This window comes from Cupressus sempervirens, chromosome 5, assembly GCF_028749045.1.
Source record: "Cupressus sempervirens isolate cs-2001-9-10 chromosome 5, ASM2874904v1, whole genome shotgun sequence".
Classification (NCBI taxonomy): domain Eukaryota; kingdom Viridiplantae; phylum Streptophyta; class Pinopsida; order Cupressales; family Cupressaceae; genus Cupressus; species Cupressus sempervirens.
The window spans coordinates 860,826,324-860,836,692 of record NC_143122.1 but is presented as its reverse complement, the minus strand read 5'-3'; the positions used below and the strand labels follow the sequence as shown (position 1 = coordinate 860,836,692).

Sequence of the window (10,369 nt, the reverse complement as noted above, 5' to 3'; positions counted from 1 at the left end):
GCTAGTGAAGGATCATAATTGTAGGGGTAATTGCAAAAGAAAGCTAAAGGAAAGGTGCTAAGAAAGAACATGCATAATGTAATCTCTTTCTTTCACAATCTAGATGAGGAACATTGTAGAGACATCCTTATTTTCTTGGAAGTGAATGTTGTTGCATAGATATCAAATTTAGCTTCCCTTCCAACTTGCCTAATTAAAATCTAATTGCATTGAATATTTTTAGATTTTATTATTGAAACTCTTTCTATTCCATGGTATTTAAGAAACTTTTTATGCTTTTTATATGATAATTTCTAAAATAGAATCATCTTGGTGGATGTGATTCATCTTCATTAAGTAAAAGGATGATTTAGAAATGAAAGAGCGAGATGCCTATGGAGGTGGAAAAGGTCACTCTCTAGACATAAAGCAATCAAGATGTGTGCTGAATAAGATAAAGGGAAAGCTATTGATATAGAAATCAGAATAGCATTATTTTAAGGTTTCATATATTTTTTAGTTAGCCAAAAGTGGGTGGTTGGGGTTTAAGTGATATTAAGCCATTCGGAATTTTACAGTCCACAGATGTAAATTATTTAATAAAGCTTCTTCTAGGTAATGGGATCCATAGGAATTTGATAGGCATTAAACCTATCTAACTACTAAATATCTTCAATCATTGTATGATATTATCATGTTTATTGTGAGACATCAATATTTGTACATAATATAAAGAAGAACCACTTGCAATAGTCCAAGGTTGGAAAGATTGGTATCTAGAGTTTAAATTTTGTTGACAGTCCACATGAAAGATATTTTAGGTGGATTTTTAGTATTGTGGATGGGTAGAATACTTCTTGCAAAATAAGAGTTTTTTATTGTGATTTTTTTTTGAGGCAAGCAAGAGGGAAAAAGAAACAATAAGATTTTCTTAGACTAATGATCTCTTCTTTTTCAACAAATATAATTTTAGATTTTAAGCTCTACCCACAAAGATAGATAGTTGGGATATTTTCCCTTTATAATTAAATACAAAGAAAATAGGAGTGACTAATATGAGGTGCCACCAAAGAGCGAAAAAATAAAAACAAGCTAGACCTCTAATGGTGCATATTCTTACCATGAAATTAGAAGTGATGAGTGAAATGTCAAGTTGGGTCACACTCAAATTGTTATTTGGTTATTTCAACCAATGACATGGCCATTATTTTAATGCATGTGGGCTAAGTATATAGTGTAATGAAAATTTTGTCTAGACAGAACTTTCTAAAATGCATACCTACAAGACTCATGGAGATGAATTAAAGGCTACCCTTTTGATTTAGTAGCAGAACCAACCCAACATGAACATTTTCTATTTACAAGATAAATTGACAAGATAAGGTACTCATTTCCTATTTTTTCCTCCTAATATTATCTAATCTTTGTAAGCATTACAATTATTTCCAAGAATGGAGGGTGGTTTGAGTCCTTACTCTGTGGATGATGTGTTTAATGATTCCAAGAGCTAGCTAGCTAGAATAGTCAAGGCCCTTACCATTGAAGCTTTAGATCTTTACCAGAAATGTGATATAGAAAAGGAGAATTTGTGTCTATGGTCTCTCTGGTAAAGAGTGGGAAATACATTTACCTATTGAGGATGTGCCACCTAAACTTCCCGAGCCTACTTTGGGTATCAATTTTACAAAAGATGACATGCAAGACAAGAACTAGCTGGCACTGATGGTGATTCACTATAATTTAGGGTTGCTTGAAATTGCCTATTATTTTAGTGCATGGTTTGGGTTGGACAAAAATGAAAGTTTTTTTTTTCTTTTAAATTGGAGAATATTTTTATTTTTGTATTATGTCTTTTTTCTTTAATGCAACATTCCTAGGAATAGAAAGTTCTTTGACATGCCTAGTTCTAGTTATGGGTTAGTGAAATCCTTATTTTTGCCTCTTTGTGGTCACTAGGGCATTAAAACTATTAAATAAATATAATTTCATTTCCATCGATATCACTTGTACTCCACCTTTTGGTTACCTATCTAATCATTTACATGTTTCACTTCTTTGTATTCATCCTTTAAGTGTATTTAAATATTGTAATCTTTTTCTTTGTAGCATAATTTTAATTGTTTGACTTTCCATAGTTTTCCAAAGACTATGATTCATGTAAGATAATACTTCATACTTTCATCTTTCTCCATAACCATCTCTTACAGATATATGGCCAAACATGACAACTTCAATATTAAATTTCATATTTTTAGCATTCTTAACATATTGATGCTTCATTTTTAGAAAAGAAGAGCCTATATCTATATGATCTTCCAAGTGAAGAGTGGGAAGTAAGTTACCTAATGAGGAGGTGCCACCTTAAATTTCCAAGCCTACTCTGGGTATCAAATTTGCAAGAGATGGCATATAGGGCAAGGACTAGCTAGCACTAGTGACAATTAACAGTCTCATGGTTGCTAGCAGTTGCATATTATTTTGGTTTATACCTTAAATTTGAAAAAAATGAAAGGTAGGTTTATTTTTAAAGTGGACAACTTTCTAATTGTTGTATTATATTTAGTTTTCTTTAATGCAACACTCTTAGAAATAGAAAATATTTTGACATGCCAAGCTCTAGTTGTGGGTCAATTAAATCCTCATTGTTGCCTCTCTGATGGTCTCTAGGGCCTTAAAAAGATTAGATAAATATATAGTAATCACCATTTGTGTCACTTGTACTTCACTTTTTTGGTTACCTATCCTATTGTTTACATGTTTCAATTGTTTTTATTCATCCTTTTCACTACATTTAACTATTCTAATCCTTTTCTTTGTAACATAATTTGGATTATCTAACTTTCCATAGTTTACCAAAGATTGTGATCCATGTCATCCAATACTTCATACTTGCATCTTTCTCCATAACCCTTTCTTGGAGATATATGGAAAAACATGATATTTTTACTATTAAATTTTACATTTTTAGCATTTTAATAACATGCTAATGCATCATTTTTAGAAAAGGAGAACATATGTCTATATGGTCTCTCAAGAGAAGAGTGGTAAGTAAAATTATTTGCTGAGGAGGTGTCACTTGAAATTCTAGAGCCTACTCTAGGTATCAACCTTGCAAGAGATAACATGCACAACACTGGTGGCATTTCATAATGATTCATGATTACTTGCAACCACCTATCATTTTGGTGCATGGTTTGGGTTTGATAAAAATAAAATGAAGCATCCTTTTAACCTAATCAATGAACTTCTATCCATAAAAGAGGTAGTGCGTGGGACTAAAAAAAGAAAGCAAAAGAGAAAATGAGTATAACAAATAATAGTAGTACTAAAAGAAAGACTAATACAAAAATGAACATGTTTCTGAGTCACAGATAAAAGCATCAAGATTTCCACCTAATTTTGAGGATGTTACATCCGATGAAAATGATGACGCGGAACATGGTAAAGAATCCTTTCCAACTTGTGGAACCTTTGGAGATCTTGAAGAATTCTAGAAATGTTGTGAACATTATGAGAAATAATTCAATGGACAACATGCAAGGATGAAAACTAGAAGAGAAGAACATATCAATTAGTATAAAGGTAAAATTTGCAATAAAAAGGTTCATGTTTGAGATGTTGGCATATGTACTATCACTTTTGACTTGTAACAATGAAGGAGAATTTGTGTCTAGAGCCAGTAATTCTAAGCTCTTCTGTAGATCCCAAAAATATGTAGAAAGCTTTCAGGTTGGCCACAAAAAGGGCATCTCAGATTTGGAATGCCCAAATGATGAAGTTGAGGGGCCAAAGGAAAACCCTAGAAGAGGAGATACTAGGGGAAGTGATAAATTATTTTCTCTATGATGGCATTCTAGACAATGAAAAATCTAAGACTCCAAGTATTATGCAAAGAATGCAAATGCGAATGCTAGTTGAAAGTGTCAACCATCGGAAGATGGGGTACCAACCACCAATACCCCAACCTAGGCTTATAACTAGTCATTGGAGTGGTAGGTTACCACTTCCAATCTTTCCACCATGGGTGTGATGAGTGAATTCCAAGCTTATGCAATAGATTGGGAGGAACCGTAAGAACTAGAAGATCAATTATCTGTTGATCTAGATGGATAAGCTTATGCTATACCTACAAATCCTCCCATGAGTGAAGGCTTAGAGTAACCCTAGAGAATAAATCTCTAGGAGTTATAATACCCCTGTGAAATAATTGCAAAGTGCTCACTCCTTGAATCTTAGCTAAAGGCACACCTTGCATGGAAAATAAGGACAACCACCAAAATTTTTGTTGATCCATTGAGAGCCCATCTCTAAATCCATTACCAACCCAACAAAGCCAAGGTTTGAGAGCTTCCCATGATGTCAAAATTCTCTTAGCAACAAAAGTGCTCTAAATCTGAATAGGTTTAGAGGTCACAAGAAGGGTTTGAAGATCAATCCCTTTCCAAGTTGGATGGTTAACTGGAAAGCCTAAAGAAATGCAGTGGTGTAGTAAAATTTTCTAGGCTTCATCCCTTGAGAGAGCCCATATGACCCACTTGGCATAGAGGGCTATCATGTTCTTGTGAGTGAAGAGTAACCTAAGGTCACTAGAACCTTTGTGTAAATAATAGAAATCCTAGGAAACTAAATGAAAACCATGATGTATAGCATTAGAGGCCCAAAGAAAGTCCTTGAGAAGACATGCGTGCTTAAGGTACGAGACTTTAGAAGGATCCCAACAAGAAGAATAGTACACATTAGTAGCAGCAAGCACTTTGGAGTAGATTTGAAATTTTGTTGCAAGAGAGAGGGGCTCAGTAATCCAATAGTCCAATTTCTTCTTAATTCAAGCAAGTACAAAATTCTAAAACTCTCTAGGAGAAGCTTGTAAAGAAAATGGAATGCCTAGAAATCTAAAGATTTCACCATGTTGGACCCATTTCCATCCATACTATTGCAACCAGTGAAGCCTGGGCAAATAAGATTGGTAGTAGTAGAGAGTTTTGTGCCATTGGATAGTAGACCCTAGAGCAAGGTAAAAAGTATCCAAACATTGAAAATCATTGGAAATATTTTCCCCATCCTCAAAGTGAGGAAATAATCATTTGCAAAATGACCATTGACTAGTTAAGTGGTCAACTCTGGTAAAGAACTACCACACACCAATCCTTGAGAAATGGCATTGGCCAGCAAGTAGCCAAAGCCCTTGGCTACTAAAACATAGAGAGAAGGTGCAAGAGGAAAACCTTGTTGAATAGATCTGAAAAATCCCTAAGGCTTCAAACTAATAGCCATTAATGGTGATGCAAGTAGAGGCATCCCCAAAAAGCATCTACACCAACTAACAAAATAGTCAGCCGAAGCCTAGAGCTTGAAGTATAGCTAAAATAAAGGGCCATTAAATTCGGTCATATGCTTTGGTGAATTCAATATTCACGAATAGGGCTTGTTGTTTGGAATGTTTGGCCCATGATATCCCTTCACAAATAATAATAATGTTGTCCAAGATGTACTAAGACTTAATAAAACTAGTTTGTTTAGGTCAAACAATCTGAGGGAGCAAATGTGGAATTTTAAGAGAGAGAGCCTTGGAAATGATTTTATAGGAGACATTCAATAATGTAATGGGTCACCAATTATAAATTTCTCTAGGATCACTAGCTTTAGGTATGAATTTAATATTCCCTTTGTTAATAATGTTTCCCAATGACTTTGAGATGTATGCTTCATGATAAGCATGAAGAAAATAGGGACCAATGTGGTGCAAGAGTAATCTCTCATGAAATGATGAAATGAGGTTGTTTGGGTCATTTATGACCTTGTTCTAAGTTTACTTTTGTATGTTTTCAATAAGACAATGATTCTAGACTCCTAGGTTCACTTTAACCCTTTTGTGTGGCACATTACCAATTTGGGTGTTTTTATAAGCTCATTGATCAATGAGGTAATAAGGGAACAATCTATGTAATTGGATGTATTTACTTGTAATATAGGGTCTATTAGTGGCATTAAGTCAATTAGGACTCATTTGGACAGTTGAAAATGCATTTAAGGCTTTAAAATGTAAAAATGCATAATTAGGAAAAAGGGTTTGTAATCAATCCCCCAATGGTCACAACCTTTCAAATTTGGTTGGATTATTTGGGGAATACCTTCATATAGCCCTTTTAGGTAGTTGGAAGGTAGAATGTAAGTTTTTGGCATTGAAATCAATAAAAGTAACCCTATTTGCTGCATTCTAAGCAAGTATTCTGAATGTTACAAATGTGTATGGATACATAGGAGTTTGTGTTAGAGTAAATAATTAATATCTAATTATTTATTCTATTGCTTAAGCTTACTTAGGTCATGCATTTATTTAATATTTTATATTTAATGCATGTAGTGGTTAGTTGTTGACAACTCGGGAGTTTGTTCCTTTTTTAGCATATTCCACTTTTTGTGGATGTGTGCTGAGTTGTCAATCTTATCTTCTACCTCCTTCCAGCTTGTTCTACAAGCTTCCATGAGCTCTTTATATTCGAGCTCTCTCTCATTGTATCAAATAATCTTCACATCATTTATTATTGTAAATACATTTCTTCTTGTGTTTGCATTCATGGTGTCTCTCATGTCCGTTTAGGGTTTTGCCCGTGCTCCATGCTCCTTCCCTTCTATGGCTTCTCTTTGACAGGTTTCGCATGCAGGTGATCTTGGCGTCTTCGGAGTTGGCTTTTCTCAACTCCAACATGGTATCAGAGCCTTCCTGCTGCTGCTTCGTTGAAGAAATTTTGAAGCCATGATTTGAAGTCACAAACCCTAGTTTGTTTGTGCATTTTTTCTTCAAATCAGGGGATCAGCAATTTTTCAGAGCACTTTGGGCCCAAACGGACATCACCATTGGATCCGGAAGGCCATTTGCAGTCAGGATTCATATAAAATTTGTCATTTTTTGAGACAGGGCATTTTTGGCAATTTTTTGAGGCCTCTAGGAGTCTGCCGTACGGTCGTACGGACGCAGGGCGGATTTTTTTTAAAAAAAATTTATATTTCGGGCGCCACTGCCGCGCCACCGCAGGGCCGCCACCGCGCCACCCGTGCGCTGCCCGCAGCGGCCGCAGCAGGCAGCGCCGCCTGCTCCCCGGCCTCCTCCCGGCCGCCGCCCATCCGCCGCCCTCCGCCGGCGGCTCCCCTGCCTCCGCCGCCCCTGCGGCCACCTCCGTCGGTTCTGCCGCCCCTGCGGCCGCCTCCGCCCGCTCTGTGCCACATCTGCAGGGTCCGCTGACACAGCAGGCCGAGTCAGCCACTGCGGGGGTGACACGTGGCTTGGGCGCCACGTGGCACCTTGCCACGTGGACCCGCCACGTCACCCCTGCCATGTTAGCACTGCCACGTGGCAATGCCACGTGGCACTCTTTTTTTGCTGCGACGGCCTCTAAGCCGTCAAATTTAATCGGCTGACTTGCTGACGTCAGCGCTGCATCAGCCCTTGCATGCACCTCTCCCGATTGGTTTTGGACCTACCTTTGGTTTTTTGGCCATAACTCTTGCATACGGAGGTATTTTTCCGATCCAAAAGAAGCGCCGAAAAGCTGGTTCCGAGGCGGAGATTTTGGTGTAGGTATTTTTTGGTTTTGATGCATTTTTATTGCCTATTTTTTCTGTTGAAGTCCGAAGTCTTATTTTTGACTCCGGCATGCATATCTTTTGCGTCCCATGTCTATTTTTTGAAAACTTTATTTTTCTGGAAAGCTGGTTCTGTATACTTTTCAGAAAAGTAGTCCTTTTTCTTCGTTTTTAGCCTCTTCTCTTTCTATCATAGTTTTGGCATTTTTTGCTCTATGGTGGATATTTTGAGTGTTTTAGGCCCGAGGATCGTTTTCCTGGCATGGTTTGCTTTCTTTTCGGCTGTACTTTCTTTTGGTTCAGCTCTTTTTCAGTTCTGATCATTGTAGCTATCTTTTTGAAGCACTTTTCTATTTCGCATTGAGATAAACTGTCACTTTTGTATTTCTGGGAGTCATGAACGTTGTTTTGAGTCAGCTGTGCATGCACTATTTCATAAAGCACCATGGGGGGGATTATTTGTTTGCTGTTTTAGGCATTCTCCCTTTGTCAAGTGAGTGTCCCTTCCACGACATTAGCCCCATGCAGAGTCAGTTAGACCGTGTCTTTATCGGTGTCTGTACTTCTTTTCCTCTTTCCTCGTTCTTGGTTTGTTTGTAGGAGATTTTGGCTCACCTTCTCAATTGCCTGTCATCACACCCCATCTACATTAAGGGGGATTATGTTGTGTTCTAATGCATCCATGGTTCGATGGTTCGATAGTGTGAACTATGTATTCAGTGGTTGATCCTATATACAAGGCGATTGCAGTGGCTGGCTACCTATGCATTTCGGTGAGATGGATCATCTACCATATAGACATGCCCGGTTCGTGCCTTCTTCTTCCATGGAGGTTTCTTCAGATCAGCAATTTGGCAGATTTGCGACTTCTTCCTGCTTCAGTGATGCTGCTTCTTCATGATCACTCTTTGTTCCTGTTTTAGGGGACAATTTCCCTAGTTGGAGACTTCTTCAGCTCTTCACTGGGTTCTTACCTCTTTTTGGGGGAGGGTTTTTCCCATGTGGTTTTCTCTCTTTCCTCGCTTACAGAGGTTGCATTCTTCTTGCATTGTACTTGGGTACCTAAAATGGCCTCGTTGCCGGGACCCATTATGCTTTCATCTTTGTTTTGTGAGTTTAAGGCATTTCCCTAAGTTGCACTTAAGGGGGGGTGTTAGAGTAAATAATTAATATCTAATTATTTATTCTATTGCTTAAGCTTACTTAGGTCATACATTTATTTAATATTTTATATTTAATGCATGTAGTGGTTAGTTGTTGACAACTCGGGAGTTTGTTCCTTTTTTAGCATATTCCACTTTTTGTGGATGTGTGCTAAGTTGTCAATCTTATCTTCTACCTCCTTCCAGCTTGTTCTACAAGCTTCCATGAGCTCTTTATATTCGGGCTCTCTCTCATTGTATCAAATAATCTTCACATCATTTCTTATTGTAAATACATTTCTTCTTGTGTTTGCATTCATGGTGTCTCTCATGTCCGTTTAGGGTTTTGCCCGTGCTCCATGCTCCTTCCCTTCTATGGCTTCTCTTTGACAGGTTTCGCATGCAGGTGATCTTGGCGTCTTTGGAGTTGGCTTTCCTCAACTCCAACAGTTTGAGCCTAGTGCTGCTCGATGCACCATTGATTTAGCTTTCAAATGCAACTAGTTTGAGGTCTTGAGACTCTATAAAACTCAAGTTACACCTATTTTTGTGCAAATAGTCCAAAATTTGAGGGTTTCTAGGGTTTTGGAAGAAATTGCTTTATAATCGTAGATTCCACCATAGGAAATTAATGGCCATTGATGGAATCCTTGTACTCTTAGTGTTCTTTGAGATTCTTTTGGTTTTAGTTTCTAAAATGTAGGGACAAGGGAGAAAGATGATGCCCTAGGTGCATATACCATGTATGCACCAACACATTGTTTTGCTATAGTCAACATTTGGGACCCTAAAACTCAATTTTAAAGCCTCAAACTTTGTATTTAGACTATTTGGAATATTTCTCAGCCTATCCAATTGGTTTTTCATTTTTTTCATGTGTCTAAATAGCACTTCCTCTGTAAGACTACCCTAATTAGCCCTTTAGGCCTAATTATTGTCCCATGGGTTATGTCAGCATCTTTGTTCATATGATATCAACACTTTGGGATCTTGGAGTACATCTAAAATCAAAACTCTCTTGGTGTTTGGTTTCCTTGTTTCAATCCAAAATCTTCAAGTTGTAGGCAAAAATTTGATTTCTTGGGCTACTAGCATTCCAACGATGTAATGAAGGATCTATGTCTTTTATTTGTTTTGGGGTCCTCACATTTAGTCAGCATGACCATGTTGGTATAAAAGAAATGTTCCTTGAGTCTTGTGTCAAGATTACATGTTTTAGGTAAGTTTCATGTATTGAGTCCTTTTATGCAAAGGTGCAAGTGTAGGGTTCTACGGTCTACTTTGGCTCTCAAACCTTCTTAAGGTCTGTTTGTGGGTTGAACTCTCCGAACATCCACTATTTATACCCTTACCACTTGCATCACAATGTCATCCCAAAGCACCTTGTAGAAATCACTGGAGAAGCCATCACATCTAGGGACTTTGTCATCAACCATGGAAAGGATAGCTTCCTTTAGGTCTTCAAACATTAACTTTTTCTCACAAAAGGTATATTGCTTAGGGGCAAGCCTATTAGGAGTAACATCAAGGTAGGCTTGTAGTGCTTGGTCATACACAATAGAGGGCCCTTGAGCTATAAAAACTTGCTCATAATCATGCACAAAAGATTGGAGAATATTCAGTAGGTCAGTGAAAACCTTCTAATCCTCTTGGAACATTTAAAA

General features: G+C 37.5%; 1 pseudogene; it reads left to right on the top strand.

Moving 5' to 3' along the window:
• Positions 1 to 1,430: 1,430 nt before the first annotated feature.
• On the top strand, positions 1,431 to 3,554 carry LOC149558627 (PHD finger protein ALFIN-LIKE 3 pseudogene; annotated as a pseudogene).
• Positions 3,555 to 10,369: the final 6,815 nt, after the last annotated feature.